The sequence below is a fragment of the Dipodomys merriami genome, unplaced genomic scaffold, assembly GCF_024711535.1.
Source record: "Dipodomys merriami isolate MVZ:Mamm:240054 unplaced genomic scaffold, mDipMer1.0.p SCAF_5, whole genome shotgun sequence".
NCBI lineage: Eukaryota > Metazoa > Chordata > Mammalia > Rodentia > Heteromyidae > Dipodomys > Dipodomys merriami.
In genome coordinates, this window is record NW_027206068.1 from 8,591,473 (window position 1) to 8,610,061 (window position 18,589).

At 40.1% G+C, this 18,589-nt stretch overlaps 1 protein-coding gene and 1 non-coding gene across 2 annotated transcripts in view; both read left to right on the plus strand.

The window, feature by feature from the left end:
* Jazf1 (JAZF zinc finger 1) overlaps positions 1–18,589 on the plus strand; it is a 328,106-nt gene that overhangs the window by 53,915 nt on the left and 255,602 nt on the right. The gene's annotated exons all lie outside the window — the stretch shown is intronic.
* LOC138810252 (U6 spliceosomal RNA) lies at positions 5,070–5,174 on the plus strand. The gene has a single exon (XR_011367061.1). It is a non-coding gene; the product is annotated as a U6 spliceosomal RNA (small nuclear RNA).

The following is an 18,589-nucleotide window of genomic DNA, read 5'->3' on the forward strand; positions in this document are numbered from 1 at the left end:
TCCTAGTCTTTTCTAACTACAACTCAGGTTGAATTAGGGATCACAATAATAGTCTTATTGTCATCCAATTTCTTAAGGTCCATCTCTAAATAGATTTATATTATTTGGAGGTACTATACAGGACCGAAACAAATTGAATTCTTGGAGAGCACAATCAGCCCATAACAGGCATATCACACATTGTTGACTCTAGTTCACTCTGTTTGGTTTTTACTCAGCAGGCAAAACAACTGAAACATCACCTGGGAAAGAGATAAATGTGGTTATTCAGTTATGACTTATCTAGTTGGGTCAGAGTTGATCATAAACACTTGATATTATGTTCCCCAATTTTTGGTTATTATTTTGATCTTTCTGGACATGTTAAGGTCATCCTTTCCTGACCTTAGTAATGATGCATGAGGGCCATCAAACTGAGGATCTTTATTTTTTAAAGATCTTTATTTCTTTTAGATATTTATTTTTAGAATCGATCATTTCTAGATGTGGATATATAAGATACAGTTGGTAAGGATAACTGCCAAATTTCTCTTTTGAGATGAACTTTCAAAATGTGTTTGGCTCTGATGTACCTGTCAGAAGTGAGGCTTTGGAGCTAGTATACAAATGGACAACATGAATAGTTACATAAAACACTATAGAAAAAGTCCATCATTTGTTCCTTGAATAACTTCCGGAGTGCCTAGTCTGTGCTATTGGTCTAATCACTTTATGGCCTTACCATCCAAGAAAAAAATAAACCCTATCAAACAATATGTTCTATTGTGTGGCATGTAGAAAAACTTTTTAGTGCTAAGGAAGAATAATAGTGGAGACCAGAAGAGGTTGTAGTAAGATAGGAGTGGGGCGGCACATTAAGACCTCCAAGTAAAGGTGAGCCACTAAGGTGGTGGTGCTAGGGGTGCTCATGAGTTGGAATATGGGCAGGGAGGTTTCACAAGAGTTGAGTGCATATGCCAAAATCTTGTCAAGCTAAAGAACTTAATATGAAAGGAGCTGAGAAAAGAACAGTCTGGTGAGGAGAGAATGAGGGCAGGTCTGGAGGGAGCTACAGCTGGAAGGTCTTCTGGGAAGACTCGAGCAGTTGGAAAGGCTTCCCAGTGAGTGACATCTTTGTTTCGTTTCGTTTTTGTTTTCTTCTGGTAGAGGATGGAGAAGGACATTTTTTGGCAGAGAGAATACTAGTAACTAGGTATGCTTAGGAAATAATGAAGAAATAATGAGAAGTTCATTGTGGCTGAAATATCACTGATGAAAGAACTCATAGTTCCAGGAGGAATTCTAGCCTACTTGCTTCCTAAGGTTTGCCATGTAGAGATACAGATGCTTACATCTACACAGGGATTCATGACATAAAGCATGAGTGATAAACAAATGAATGCTGTTACTTCATAAGTGTTGCTTAAAGATTGACCTATCCTGAGCTGCAGTGGTGTGTTAGGGTTTTATCTCCAGCCTCACCATTCCCCCAGCTATTTCTTCCACCTCCTTTGTGCATCTGAGGAGGAATCTCTAAATCCTGCTCCCTGACCCAGTCTCATCCTAGTTGTTTGAACCAACACCAGATTGCAGCAGGAGTGTTCCTAAGGACTCTAGCCCTTGGATCAGCAGTTATTGTCACAGTAGCTGAGGTCTGGTAAGCAGGGTTCATATATTTGCATAAGTTGCATTGTGGAGCAAGTTCCTACATAGTGGGGCTGCTTGAATGGATGGAAGTTGTCCCATCCACAGGGGAAGAGAATCTGGACCTGGGTGTTGCGAGCACATTCTGGAACACTCTGGAAGCTGTGCACACCATGGAAGACCTTACCTACAATTTAGTCTGGGCTCAGGCATTCTTTATTTCTTTCTTAACAAAGCCACAGTCAGAAAAAGTTTTAAAATCAGAGCTTGGAGTGTTTCTGCCTCCCCTAGCTTCTAACAGTTTATTTAATTAAACAGAAATCATGCCACTTGCTGAAGGCTGCTGATAAGGAGTCTCTATATTTCAAAGATTTTCACAAACACAAAGAATTTTTCTTTATACTGATGAGTTTTCTTTCCATATGAATATTAACACCAACCTATCCTATAAATCTTGGGAGAGAAGGTTAGACAGCTTCCAAATGGAGGGGACTTCACTATGCCAAAAGACTATAACATCAAAGGGTTGTGGAGAAAACAAATTTATTGTGAAGAACAGCTTCCTAAATGGTCTCTGGGGTATACCTGAAGAGTCTCTAATGTGATAAATTTGAGCCTCATAATCTTTCCCTACTAGTGTTAGCAGTTCATTGGACTCCACAGAAAATGGACTGATGCGAGATATCCTTATCTATATTGGCCACGTGTGTACAGCTATCTATCTGTTAATTTGTACTTCTGTCACCTCAAGCAAAGGATAAACCACCCTATCACTTCTAGGAGATTCAGGAAGCAATATTGATTGCCCAAGGTTTTTGGGAGGCCTTGGCAGGAAGATCCTGAGTTTGATGCCAGTCTAGGCAACACAGGGAGACACTGCCTGAAAAAAGGGAAAGAATACCAGTTACTGTCTCAATGAGCATAAAAGGGTGGAGGAATGAAGATGTGGTCACCTATTTCCCCCTTTGAGCTTCAGGTGAACGGTAAGGAGGAAATGAATACAGAAATGTAGTTCCTGCTAAAAATTTAACATTGATCCATTATAATACAGCTCATAGCTCTGTCGATGTCTTCTGGATTCTACCAACCTGTTCGAATTATACTCTCATTAAGTTTTTGTCTTCTTTCTTTGCTCTTGTAGATTTTTAAAAATTGCATTTCCATTTTATCTGTTCCTGGGTACACCCGCTTCTTCTTTCAGGGAGTTGCGTACCTTCTTCCAGGAGCAGCTTACCAGCCAGAGCAGGAGTGAGGGATGCCCTGAATTCCATGATGTGGGGAGTAAAACGAGTAGGGCAGTCTGGCATCTGGACAGTGTATGGGCTTAGCATCTAGCTTGCTGGCACCACTGAGTTCTCAGACAACTGCATGAAGTGGGGGTTGGAGAGAGGGCAGCAGGTACAGCCAGACAAATCCACCACTTGGTTTGACTTTCCAGGCTTAAGCCTCATCTAGGCAGGATCTATGAGGAATTCATGGAACAGCTTGTGATCACAAACATGAATTCCAGAGGAAAGAACTGCATACAACTGTTGACTCAGACACCTTTGCCTCAAGGGACAAATGGAAGAATGTTTGCTAGTCTGCCGTTCATAGTCTTATTTTCTTTTTAGCACCAGCTATTCTTACGTTCCCACAACTCAAATTCCTCAGGTAGGAATGTAGATGTAATATATTGATATGTATTGATACATATATTGATATGTAGGTTTGATATATTGAAGGTCAGAGGTTTCCTTTGGTTCTGTAGTTATAGAATTCTAGGGAATGCAAAGGAGAGAACAAGAACTCTCTAATTGCAGTGTTTCATTAAACCCAAAAGCATAAAAATCAAAGAGAATCCATAGGTGCTTTGATAAATGCTGTAAGACAAGGGATTGACAGCACCTACCCTGGGCTTGGTGATGGGAGAATCTTCGCAGAAGCTGGAGGGTTTGGACTCCATCTTCACCATGACTGAGTTTAGAGGGGACAGGAAAGGAGAAGTTATGAGTGGGAAAGTGAGGGAAGGTCAGGGATAGGGTAGACAACAAAAAGGCTACATCTGTCTTGCTCATTACTGGATCCAAAATATCATAAGGGCTTGTTAGGCATCATTGAATATGTAAATATACCAGAATAAAGCTGCTGATGTAAAGTGTGTAAAGATAATACTCAAAATTGTATCAGGGATTACTAGAGTATGGGATGAGAAACAAAATTTAACAGGTTTTGTCTGTTCCATGGATTTATCTCTTAAAGACCTGGAAAAGTATCTAGCCCATAGTAGGAATTTAGGAGATATATTTTGAACAAATGAAATTATTAGTGGTCTAATTTTAGTCTATTATATAAGCAATGGGTAACCATTGAAGATTTTTGAGGGAGTACCATTTAGGAAAAGAACATGTAGAATGGATTGTAAAAGGAGGAATGAAGAAACAGGAAAATAGGTAAGAGATGATGAGTTAGGCCCAGGAGCATGAGGAGGGCCCGAAATAGATGAGTGGTACTGGGAACAAAAGTGGGAGGACTAGAAAGGAGTATTACATCAGAGAACTAAGTAAGAGGTCATCGGTTATAATAGGGTGTCAAAAGAAAGATTAAGTGAGAAATTCCCAAACCTAAGATGTTAAGGAATCCAGGCAAGTTGGAAAATTATCATATTATTGTCCTGGATAGGGACAGCAAGCTAAGGCTCTGTTGGGAGGGAGGAGTATTGTGCACTAGTAGTTAGTTGTAGATACTTAACTGTGATACTTGAGTGAACTACCCCCACTAAGCACTAGCTTGTTGAAGTCATAGTTGGGCCGGAGAGCAGTTTTCTGAACAATTTCCTGCAGGTGGTCTTTAGAAGCAGCTTCCTAGAGGGTGGGAGTGGGCCAGGAACAGTGTGGCCGCAGGATATGTAGCATGGCTATGGTCTCTTGGTTCACAGGGCCTTTGGCCTTCTGCTCCATTTCTGTTTCTTTGAGAAACCTCACAGATGTCTTGGAAGCTAGTCTTTATTTGTTTTTGGAGCATCTACCTGGAATTCTCCTGGTCTTCTCCCACATTTCCATTATTTCCTATCTGGGGTCACTGTGTTGTTACTGTTACTTAGCTGATAGTAGTATACCCTACTGTGTATCCTTCATGTATGACTACTGTAGGAACTGATCCTGGAGGTTATACTGCTTTTGACTTTGTGTGTGTGTGTATGTGTATGTCTGTATGTAAATCCCTCTTAGAAACTGATCTATTATAACTCATTTTATAACCTTAAATGACAGGGTAACATGTAGAATATGGATTGAATAAAATGAAGAAAGACAAGATAGAAGATAAGAATTAGTATTGAAATGCAAAAACACTTACCACAAAACAATACATACTTACCTTATTAATTGAAATTTTCCAGCTTCTGAGAAACTTTGAAATAGTATAATTAATAATACCAAATTTCTGTTTAAGAAATACCATAATAAGTACTTGGTATGCAGTATATATACTATAATTAGCCAAGACAAAAAAGATTAACATGACGCTTGTGCAAGAATAACTTGTGAATTGATGAAATATTCCATCTTTTTTTTCTTGCTTAACTCCAAAGCTCCAGGCTTGCTCAGCTTGCTTGCTCACTGCTGGTGTTCTGTTACTCAGGCCACACCTTCAGCACAGTTTTTTGCTGGTTAATTGGAGGTGGAATATTGCAGACTTCCCTTCTTGGGCTGGCTTTGAAATAAATCCTTCAGGTCTCTGTTTCCTGAGTATAGCTAGGTTTATAGGTATAAGCTACTGATGCCCAGATTCATGTTCTCAAAAGGGCTGGGCATCCATAGCTCACACCTGTAATCCTAGCTACTCAGATCTGAGGATCACAGTTCAAAGCCAGCCCGGGCATGAAAATCCATGAGACTTTTATCTCCAATAAACCACTAGCAAACCGGAAGTGGTGCTATGGCTCAAGTGGTAGAGCGCTCGCCTTGAGCTGAAGAACGTAGGGACAGGGCCCAACCCCAGAGTTCAAGCTCCACGATCAACAAAAACAAACAAAAAACAAACAAGAAAAAACTCAAAAGAAAATCATTTTTTACTTTGACATTGGAATGGACTGTTTTCAGATTCAAATTCCTGTTTTTTCTCTCCTTTCTTTCTTTGTCATAGTTCTTTTTAATATCAGACTGATGATCATTTGAAATGAACTTGAATAAACCAGAATTCTGTCATCAATGAAAGTTTTTGTCAGACTGAGTAGCATAAATTGTCCTTATCTCTGCAATGTCTGGACTAGAACATTAGAGCCAATTTACAAAAATTCAGGTTGCTATTTATACAAATAGGTAGTGACTTCAAAAATTTTCATTTCTGCCAATACTGGTATTCAACTCAGAGCCTGGGCACTGCCCCTTCACATTTTCACTCAGGTGTAATGCTCTAACGCTGGAGTCACAGTTCCACTGCTGGCTATTTGGTAGTTAATTGGAGATAGAGTCTCATGTCTTTTCTGAATGGGCTGGCTTTGAACTGAGATTCTCAGGTCTCAATGTCCTAAGTTGCTAGGATTATAGGTCTGAGCAACCAGTACCTGGCTATAATAGTATTTGAGAAGTTGCATTTCTATTTTTGAAGTGGGATAATGATGGATATTTTGGGTTAAGGAAGAACCTATTTGAAGAAAGGAGGGTTCCATTTCTCATGACACTTATATAACTCCAACTTGATCAATTAACTTTATGTGAATATTACAGTGGTACTCAGAAGAGTTGTGGCAAAGTTATAAAGAAGAAGGAATTAGGAAATTTACATAATGCATAGTGTACTTATTTTTTAAGTAAAAATTGAGCCCTACACATGCTAGGCATGCACTGTACCACTGACCTACACTTCTTGCCCAGAAAACTGATCATCTGAACAAGAATTTAAAAATGGTACTGTATTTGTATCTGCTTAAACTCACAAAGGGGCTATGAGAAAACATACATACAATTTTCATAACCTTGAAGTAGGAAGAGCTTTTAAACTATGACTCAGAATCTAAAAGCCATAAAAGGAGAAAAAATTGAATGAATTCCAATGTAACATTTTATTTGGTAAAAATACAGTAAAGAGATAAACACACAAATGATCTATCTTGAATACAAAACATGCTGTTTTTCTATTGTCGACCAGTAGAGAAATAGTCAAGGACAGGAAAAGTGTATTCACAGGAAAGCCCAAAAAAGACACCAGTGGCTCACACTTATAATCCTAGCTACTCAGGAGGCTGAGATCTCAGGATAGTAATTCAAAGCCAGACTGGACAGGAAAGTCAATGAGATTTTTATGTTCCATTAAACCAACAAAAGGCCAGAAGTGGAGCTGTGGCTCAAATGGTAGAGCACTAGTCTTGTACAAAAAAGCTCAGGGACAGTGCTCAGGCCCTGAGTTAAAGCCCCAGGACCAACACACACACACACACACACACACACACACACACACACACACACACACACACACACACACACACACACACACACACACACACACACACACACACACACACACACACACACACACACACACACACACACACACACACACACACACACACACACACACACACCCTGAGTTAAAGCCCCAGGACCAACACACACACACACACACACACACACACACACACACACACGTACGTTTGATTTCACACAGAATACAAGAAATGAAAATTGAAATGATGCCAAAGTAGTAATTTTCATCTGATCAGATTGGTAAAAATAATGCTAAAGTGTGACAATTATACTTTGTTAAGCAAGAGTAGGAAAATTGGTACTATCCTGCTTATGAGAGAACAAAGGAGAGGCCTTGTGAAGGCCAGGTTGACTGTCACTAGCTGTCAAAATTACAAATACAATTACTGTTTGACTTAGCAATTTGACACTGGCATGTTTTCCTGCAGATATATCTGAAAACATAGAAAACTATGCACATAGGAGCTTTTCTATTAGACCATTGTTTATAATAGAAAAGATAGGAAACAATTTCCATATCCATTAGAAGAAGACTGGCTGAATAAACTAGGATCCATTCTTATAATGATGGAACACTGTAGCATTTTGAAGAAAACATGGAAACTGTTTATACAAGATATGGAGAGTTCCAAGATATGTTACTAAAGGAAAACAGCAAGGCATAAAACAGAATGCCTAGTATCTTCTCTTTGAGTGTATTTACATCTGCTTGTAAATTCATGAAGAAACTCTGAGATTCGAACAGGGGGATCTCAGTAAAGTGGTCCCTCTAGTGGGTGGGTGGGGGTTGGCATGGACAAGGGAGAGGTGAACAAGAGTAGGATGGAAGCTATACTGTCCATTATACTGTGTTGTATTTTTATTTTTATACCATGTAAATTATTATCTATTCAAAACAAATTTCTAATGTTGCATGTTCTTAAAATTGCATTTTAGTAGCAGTTTAACATATGTTCAGTGGCCAGGAAGACCCGCACAGAGCATAATTGTCTACTTAAACTGTGGGCTACAATGTTCTAACTGGATTGTGTATTTGGTTTAACCAGAGCTGTTTTATTCAGAGTAGTAACCACTGGCCACATATGGCTTTGGAGAACTTGAAAAGCAGCTAGTCCAAAGGAAGATGTGAAAGCATGCCTGATTTAGAAGACTTGGCATGAAAAGAATGTAGATTCATTCATAATTTTAAAAACATTCAATATAGACTGAATGATAATTGTTTGGACTTAAGGGCTGAAGTTATATTATTAATTTGTTTTTTTCCTACTTTAACTGTGGCTACTAGAAAATTTAAAATTATATATGTGGCTTGGCTCTGTGGCTCACATTTTATTTCCTTTGCATAGCACTGATGTAGACTCCTGCTCTGATGTAGACTCCTGCTCTACATGTCTGTCGGAATTACTTAAAATACATCCTAAATAAATGCTACTGCCATGCTTTAAATCTCTCATGACTCCTAGGTGTCTAGAGACCTCTGTAATAGTCTGCAACTCCAGGGGCTGGGAAGGTGGCTCAGTAGAGCGCTTGCCTTGCATGCCTGAGGCCCTGGGTTCGATTCCTCAGTACCATATAAGCAAAAAAAGAAAAAAGCTGGAAGTGGCGGTATGGCTCAAATGATAGAACGCTAGCTTTGAGCTGAAGAGCTGAGGGACAATGCCCAGGCCCAGAGTTTAGGCCCCATGACCGGACCCCCCAAAAACAAAACAAAAAAAATAGTCTGCAACTCCCCTCTTTACTCATCTCCATCTCTAACACCACCCCCATACATCCTGCTTTCTCTTTATTCCTTGAACTGCACGATTGCTTCATATATTTGAGTCTTTCAGAATGCTGTCCCTTCTATCCAGAATGTCACTTCACCACCATTTGATTGCCTAGAAAATTTCTGCTCATCCTGTAAATCCACTTCATGTGGCCCCATCTTTGATGGAGAAGCCCTCCTCACCTCTACTGTACCCTTCCCTTTCTTACTCTCCCCTCCCCTTCCCACCTCCCTTTCCCCTTTCCCCCGTTCCTCTTTGCAGTACTGGGGAATTAACTTGCTAGGGAAGCATTCTACTATTGAGCTGTCCCCTCACCCCTGTTCCATTTTTTCATAGCCTTGTGACCTGTGTTTGTTCATATCACCTAATACCACCGTTACCTTTTGAAGAATATTGTCTCCCACTCCAGACTTGAGCTCCTTAAGGGCAGCATAGAATAAGTGTCATACTCATTTTTGTATTTTCAGATCCTGAAATTTCCCATAAGTCATCTCCAAAATGTCACTAGGAAACTGAAATTGGTCTTACTTTGCCCAGTTTCCCTGGCTAGTGCTTCTGTTTATCTGGTATGTATATTGAGGAAGTCAGGCTGGAACCCATAGGTCTTCCTGGTTTCGGACACACCTCTTTGGAATGTTCAGGCTTTACACAAGCAGCCTTCCTGCTAGCAGAAGATGACAGACAAACTGCAGGAATGTCAGGAGCACCAAAGGCCGCAGTGGGTTCTGGTTTTCAGAGCTGTGTTCACACTGGAAGAGAAGAGGTATTTGTGTTCAGTTCAGAGAGCAGATTTCTCCAGGCTGGCTGGGTGCCTGTGCTTCCAGAAGGTGAAGGTGGCAGGTGGTTGCCAGAAGGTGAAAGCATAGATGGAGAATGGCCAGCTACAGGAAGGCCGGGAGCTGCAAAAAACAAGTTCTCCATGGTCTCATAGGTGGCCTCTCGCTTCAATGACCCTCTATGAGGAGAGTTGTTTCTGCTCCCTATCCTTCCCTCAGCCTCCTCTTCTGCTTCTGTGAATTTAAGCTTTTGATTGAAAGAATAGTAAACAGAATATTCAACATCTGTGGAACAAAGATTTACACACACACACACACACACACACACACACACACACACACACACACACACACACACACACACACACACACACACACACACACACACACACACACACACACGGGAATTTTACTCATCCATCAGGAAGAATGAGGGAAATGGATGGACCTGGGAAAATCATGTTAAATGAAGTAAGTCAGGCTCAGACATATATGGAAGTTAGATCTAAATTATATATGTGAACATATTCAGAGTCATATGCATACACACACACACACACGTATTAACTAAAGTATGGTATATTCAGCAGAGGATTGAGGGTTTAACTTCTTATTTATTTTTCTTTATTTGCTGGTCTTGGAGTTTGAACTCAGGGCCTGGGGACTGTCCCAGAGTTTTTTTGCTCAAATCTAGCACTCTGTTGAACCACAGCTCCACTTCCAACTATTTGGGGGCATTTAATTGGAGATAAGTGGCTCATGGACTTTTCTGTTTGAGCCTGTAACCATGATCCTCAGATCTCAGCCCCCTGGGTAGTAGAAGATTATAGGTGTAAGCCACTGGTATCTACCTGACTTTTTATTGCTATATAATAGTACAGTTATTTTCATCAGGCTGTGAATGCTACTTGTGAGGCATTCTTGGTGAGCTGAATAAGCAACTCTTTAGCAAACTTTTCAGAGTTAGTAGTGTATTGGGAGGGATAGGTAAAAATATTGAAAGAAGTCACATAGACCAGATGCATTGTATTCATAAACTGCTTTGTTGAATGGTGTCTGCTTTGTACAACTACGCAAAGATAATAAAAAGATATGTTTTTCAATTTAATAGTGTAGTAGAAAGAGCTTGAAAAATGGCCTGAACCTGAGCTACTGCTGACCTAGTGTATGACCTTAAGGAAGTCCCTTCACTCCATATGCCTCATGATTCTGTAAAATAAGGTTACAGAAGCATCCCCTGCCTTAGAAGTATCATGAGAGGTAAATAGACACAACGGCCTAACACGGTGCCTACCCCACAGCACATTTGGGAAACTGAATTTATATCTTCAATATGAGTATAAAGTTTCTTTTGCAGCTGTCTGGTGTTGAACTGCCAGAAGGGTGCATTCAAGGCCAAAATGGAGCTTGGCCTCTCATGAAGGCAATAGACTGCCATGATTGCTCTTTAGTGGTGTTTGATGATGATTCCTCAGAGCTTCCTGACATGGCAAAGAAGAAATGGGAGGAAAGGAGTCAGGACATATGATAGGTTGGAGAACTGGTTTTGCCATTAGTTGTTTCCATGAGGATTCACTTTTCTTCCTTGGTCCAGTTTGTGAAATGAAGGTGGCAGTAGGCTGTAGTCCCACTCCATAAGGCAGTAGACATGGCTAGCAATCCCATGCCAATATATGTTGGAGGGTATTTCATAGGTGTGGGACTCAGAGCATCTGGTTCTGTCAACAATATGCTCTGTCACTTCAGCCAGAAGAGGGATCAGTCCCCTTTCCCTTCACAATTGTGTTCAGAAGCCAAAATCATCTTATTTGGGTTTTGTTTCTTGAACTCTGCTTACACATCCACCTCAGACAAACCTGGCTTCATTTCTTACTAGATATTTCACTTTTCTAGGGAGTCAAGATTTGCTTTTTGACATTCCTGTAAGATGAGAGAGAAGGGGGATGGGGACATATAGACAGAGACAGAAACAGAGACAAAGATGGAGAAAGATTAACAGCAGGCTTGTTTTTTTCAAAGTGAGTTTTTTGCTTGATACTGGAGTCTGTGTGGTCTGCTTCATTTCTTCCCTGCTCCCTTCTTATCTGACTGCCAACCTAGAGGAGCCAAGCTTTCATGCCTGCGGGAGATGGATGAACATAGCACTTCATGTCCTTATGGCCAGATCGTTGGAGCTGACAGTAATCAAGACTTGAGGCTAATTATCATTAGAAGGTAATTTCATTGCTGCCTATAATTGACCTTATCTTAAATTCACTCTAACATTTCTTCTGTCTCATGATTTAAAAAGGAATAAGAAAATGCTTTTGGCAATAAACTTAAAAGTACGTTTTCTGTATTCAGTTCTTTGTCATACTAACTATAAAACTTCAGGTGCTTCTTTATTAATGTGGTGATTTTCCTGCTTTATAGTACTGTATATTCAAAATAAAATTGAAATAGTTCTTCACTGAAGCAGATGTTACAAAATCAGCATCTGGTTTGAATAATGAGGGTTTTATGGGTGGGTGGGGCTTGGCCAAGTTTTGCTTCAGTAGATGAAGTTAATGAAATTGCCCTTGATTGTTCTCTCAATGGCTTCCCTTTCTTACTGATGCTTCTTTTCCCTTGCAATTGTGCAAGGCCACTAAGCTTTCTCTCACACAGTTCTTTCCTGGTGGCACTTATCTTGAGTAGATTTCCCTCATCCAGTATGCCACTGACAGGAGGCAGATTTATCTAGGGATATATTGATACTCAGATTTTATCAATACAAAATAGGCCAAGATGGACTGAATTCCTTATGTCTCTTCAAGTAGATCTGAGCCACTTCAATAGAATCCTCAGAACAATAGGCCAGAAAGTTGGAGTAGTAGTTCATCTTCTAGACCAGATTTCAAGCACTCCAGTCACCTCAGTTTTGTTATCTATTGCTATCTTTTTTTTTTTTTTTTTTTTTTTGGGTCCGGTCGTGGAGCCTGAACTCTGGGCCTGGGCGCTGTTCCTCAGCTCTTCAGCTCAAGGCTAGCGCTCTACCACTTGAGCCACAGCGCCACTTCCGGCTTTTTTCTTTTTGCTTATGTGGTGCTGAGGAATCGAACCTAGGGCCTCGAGCATGCAAGGCAAGCGCTCTACCACTGAGCCACCTTCCCAGCCCTATCTATTGCTATCTTTACAAGAGTAAGAGGGAAAAATTTTTTTCAGATTTTTGGATATAATTTAATGATTATCTCAGACAAAGCTCAGGAGTTAAGAGTGCAATTTCAGGTGACTGAGGTAGCATGGAACTCTGACCTAGCTACATGGGCAAGTTACCACATCTCCACCTCTCGGGATATTAGGGCAGAAGTCATCTCTTCTCACTCTGTTAACTGAACATCAGTGCTAACTAACCATTTTAGAATCTTGGAATATTTCTGCTCTCATTTTCTTTTCTTTTTTGGCTATGCTGGTAATTAAAAAAGGACTTCCAATTTATTAATAGTGGTCCACTATTTGAACTATACATCATACCTTATTTACTGTCAGAGCACAATGCAACTTGATCAGTGTCATCAGTGTCCCACATCTTTCCCGGTTCCATCCATACCCTCAAATTATGTAGTACCATTTTTACATAGGTATTGTATTGGCTATGTGTATTGTATTGTATTGGTTATTTTTGAGGTAGAGTATCACTTTACTTGGGCTGGCTTGGGCTGTGATCCTCCTATTTGTTCTCCCCCATATGGCTGATGATGGTATGCATACCCCAAGCCTGACCAGACATTAGTGGAAATGGTCTTGCAAACTTCTCTTTGCCTGGGCTGGCCTTGAATCACAATTCCTCAACTCCGCCTCCCAAGAAGCTAAGATTGCAAGATTGAGTCATGGCATCTGTTTTCCTTCATTTTTTAAAAAGGCATTTAGTTATAGTTTTTAATTTTTGTTTTTCTTTGTTGGTTGTGGGGGCTTGAATCCTGGGCCTGGGCACTGTTCCTCAGCTCTTCAGCTCAAGGCTAGTGCACTACCACTTGAGCCACAGCACCACTTCCGGTTTTCTGGTGGTTTATTGGAGATAAGAGTCTCATAGACTTTCCTGCCTGGGCTGGCTTTGAACGGTGATCCTCAGATCTCAGTCTCCTGAGTAACTAAGATTATGGGCATGATCACCAGTGCCGCACTGTAGTTCTTTTTAATTGAAATTTTTGAAATTTGGACTTTTTAATGTTTTTATTCTTTAAGTGGTGGAACAACAGAGTTGCCATTCAACAAGGCAGTTAATATTCTAACTTTTAAGGAGACAATAAACATATGTTTTCCTTTTCACCAATTAATACACATGATGTGGGAGCATTTCTTAATATAGTATGTAATTTAATAAAAACAGATTCTTTCCTGGAAACTTCTCTTTAGATATGCTTATACATTTACTTAGGCTGTTAAGATTCCAGGCCTTAAATTCCTGCCCCTTTGCTAGGCAAAAGAGTACATGTTTTCAAATATAGTGACAACAGGGGATATACCACCACAGGGGGAAGAACACACAAAAGAAACAAGAATTGTATATTCATTTATCTGAATTAGGGAAGGGAAGGGGAGCAACAGAATGGTGAGACAAAGGACAAAGGGGGGAACCAACAGAACAGCAATATTCACAAGACAATACGTTGGAAATGATCCGTACAACTTGGGGGAGTTGGGGAAGGGAAAGTAGGAGACAAATGAGGGAGGCGGCAACAAGTTCAACAGAGAAAATGTACTTATTACCTTACTTATGTAATTTTAACCCCTCTGTATATCACCTTGACAATAATAAAAGAGTACATGTTATCCTAGCCCCAAGAGGTGTCTGGGAAAGATGCTGTATCTCTGCCTTTATTTTATTAGTCTTTTTAGTTTACTTTTCAGGCCAGTGTAAGTTTAATAAATCATAACTGTGAAAATATTTTAGTTTCATCTAAGGACATTCTTTGACAAGAAACCAAGGTAGAGGTGAATATTCTATAAGGGTAATGGTGATGTTGTTTATTCTTCCCTTTGAACCACTGTAGACTGACATTTTGTACTGATAAGGTTATAACCTATGAGGTCATCATGTCCTTGGGCTGATTACATTTTCCTTAACCTGCTAGCCAGCAGGCTAAGTCTGCTGCAGGGTAATTTTTGGCTTGAGAGTTCAACTGAGACATTAGATCCCTGTCTTCCTGGCTGTTTCGTGCTGTACCTCCTGAAACACATCTCTAGGTTTCATGCATTTGGAAGAAGCACAGTGATTAAGATACCACATTCTTGGCCGTCCACCACGCACTTAGGGTCATATGACACCACCACCAGGACTATCTCTGGTTGTGTTCTCTACAGGTGATTTGGTTGGCTGCCGAAAGGTTTAACATTTGCACAGCATGTTCCTGATTTTAAAAATACACAAAAGTGCTGCAAGAGACTGGTTGTAAAACTGCATATGATGAAAAAAAATGCCTTAAGACACTTCTCAAAATGTACTAGGAATTTGCTTTAGTGGGAGGTTTGTAAGTTGTTTGGTATTTGGGGGACCAATTAAAAAGATTTAGGTGACTGGTTCATTTTATGTTTACAGCTTGAGCCATTTAAAACTGCTCAGAATTCAGATGCTTCTACAGCAATTACAATTTTGTAGTCATTTCTGTTCCCTCTTCCAGGGATAAAGCAACTGAGGTATAATTTAAATAAATGTCTGAAACTTGGAACTGTCAGGATCTAAGGAAGTCCTGCAAGCTCTTAGGTTCCTTCAGACCCAGCTTTATGCGCATGCACTAGACCGTGGGCCTGTGTAGAAAATCAAAGTGTAAACAGAGGAACCTGTGTTTCCCTAGTCAGTAGAGTTTGTGAGTCTTGCTCCTGTAGTGCCTAGTGTTGCATGTTGGAGTGTATGACTTTCAGAGCTAACAAGAGTATTTATATGCAGCCTGTCACAGGTATGCTTGATACAAAAACCATAAGTGATGTGCCTCACTGCTTTGTTTAAAGTTCTTACACATATTACTATACTAATGCAGCTTTTATCACCAACCATGTGGTGAATGAAATAAAGATACTGAGCTTCATTCTCTTCGAGAAAGGCCTATGGTATTTATATTTAAAGATGATTCTATATTTCTTACACTTGGCAGGAGGCCTGGATGTATAATGAAGTAACTAATCTGTGTCCCAAGAACCTTCTAACACTCAAGTTGTATTTATTGAGATAATGACATACTACAGCCAATCATGCTCAGCAACCCAGTTGCCCACCCAGAGGAGACTGTTGAAAGAGTGGCCATTAGAACATTAATTCCAAAGTTCCTGACTCTTCTGATGAAAATTACTATGCCACTATCAAAAGCAAGCAAAAAAATATGGCTTTATGGAAGAAAACAATTCATATGAGCAATACTAGGGAATTTCATTGTGAGTAATTCTTTGGTCTGCTACTGATTCACTCATTTTCTCTGGTTTCACCAATCATAAGCTGATATCAACTGTGACACCGTGTCCACAGTGGAGATATTTTTATTTTGTCTTTGTTGGGGAGGGGGGGAGGAGACTGATATTGAACTTACCATTCTCCTACCTTCTAGGCATGTAATTTTACCCCAAGCCTTCAAGCTACCATTCATGGCTTGAAGACTGTTCATGATTCATGCTGATAGCCTACATATACGTTTGGGGTGGGTCTTAGCAGAACTTGTCATGATTTTGTCATTTGCTGTCCCATCTGATCCTCCTGGGAATGGGTTGTTACTGATCGCAGATAGTCTAAATTTAGGATAACTTCTTAATGGTTTTTGGTTTGGATGAAGAAATAATCTCAGGTTTAAGAGGTTGAGATACAATAGCCACTTCTAGTCACTCATGTAAGTGAAAAGTGATAGCTTTTCTCTAGAAATGTGCCATTCTTTCCTATTGAGTCTCTTTATTCTTACTTCTTGTGCTGCCATCTCAATTTAATGTAAGAGGAGCAAGCAAGGCTTGGTACATTGCTAACAGTAAAATCTTACAAGTAAGCTGATTACATTTTTAATTAGTCGGTTTTCCAACTTTGATGTTAGGATCGTTAATAGGATATAACTTTATAATTACTTCTCTCTAAAGGAGCCTGAGGGTCTGAGAAAGGAAAGCCACTTATGAAACCAAAAAGTGGGCTCTACAAGCCCGCCTCACTGTCAACTCTGTGCATTCATTCCCTCCTCAGACCAGGCCATTCTGCTGTGCTCAGGGCTCCACCATACGGGTGTTTTTCCATTTAAAATCCTTATGTATCCAGCTCAATTAGTGTAATTACTTGTTCACCAGAACTCACACTGTTTTGCAGTTTATCTACATGTCAGTTTTGCAAGTAGCAGGTACTATTGTTGGCCTTTCCCATGAAAAGGAATTTTACAAACAACCATTTCTAACAAAGATAAAATATGAGGTAGCAAATATGTCTTCAAGGGGCTGGGAAGGTGACTCAGTGGTAGAGCGTTTACCTTGCATGCATGAGGCCCTGGGTTCGATTCCTCAGCACCACATAAGCAAAAATAAAAAAATATGTCTTCAAGATTCACTGTTCTCCTGACTCAGACTTCTGCATTGAAAAGAGTTCTTGTGTGTCTTCTGATGCTGTATCATTTGTTTGATGTAATTTTAGTTCAGTAGTTCTGGGGGGTGTCACAGTATAGCACACCATTTTCTACAGCTCTTGCAGTAGTTGTATATTTCCTAATCCTTTTGGCTCCTAGACAGAAGTCACTATTGGGGTCTATTGAAAGATTACATAGAAATCTTCTCTAATGAGACATGCTTATATCATCATGGACAGACAAACGTGGCCTTGGGTTGAAGCCCCATTTCTGATGCACAATAGAGGAAGATCAGGAACTCCTTGTATTCTTAAGTGACCACAATTTAATATAATTTTTTAATTTCCCCTTCCCCTTTTCTTTATCCTTCTCCTTGGTGAGACAAAAACCCTCAACTTTTTATTAAGGAAATTATTTATAGGGTTAGACATTGAGTGAGTCTGCCTGAATCCTTTAGAGTCCTAGTGTTGCAGGAATTCTTCATCACCAACTTTTGTACCGGGATAGTTATAGAGGGAGGTAGGGGGTCATAGTTCAACTGTGACTAATTCATGCCCCATCTGGCAGAACTGGAACACATTTTCAGTATAATAAGAATAGCCACACTAAGCACATATTCATCTAAGTGTCAAATTATTGGGTAGTTACTTTCACATTACTTACTTCATGGAATATATGGAAATGCCCTAGATAACTATGGGAGAGTTAAGAGCAGGTCTTTAAATCTTATTGGCTTATTCAGTAAATGCTTTTTTTCTCCTTTACTGTCTGTCAGACCCTTTTCCAGGTACTAGGACTAGTTGAGAATAAAATAATCAACATTTCCTGCTTTGTGTAATTCATGTATTAGATTTAAGGAGACAGATCACAAACAAGTGAGGCAAATGAAATGCAGCTTATTCTAGGAGGTGAAACTGCCACGGAGGAAAATTAGACAAAGACCGGGGCAAGGAGGTGGGGAGAGTATTACATTACTAATGAGAGTAATCACGAGTCTCGCCTAGGCAGGCACCAGTGGCTCATGCCTATAATCCTAGATACTCAGGTTGAGATCTGAGGATCGTGGTTCAAAGCCAGCCTGGGGAGGAAAGTCTGTGAGACTCTTATCTCCAATTAACCAACAGAAAATTGGAAGTGGTGCTGTGGCTCAAGTGGTAGAGCACTCACCTTGAGCTGAAGAGCTGAGGAACAGCATTCAGGCCCAAAGTTCAGGCCCCATGACTGACCAAAAAAAAAGTCTTGCCTAAGTAGAAAAGGATTTGAATAATGACCTAAGGGTGCTAAGAGGGTGACTGTCTGCAAAAACAGCATTCCAGATGGAACAAATGACTAGGACAGAAGCCCAGATAATGATCTGCTTAATGTACCAGAGGGACCACAATGAGTCTTTGGGCTGGAGTTAAGAAGGCAAAGGGTAG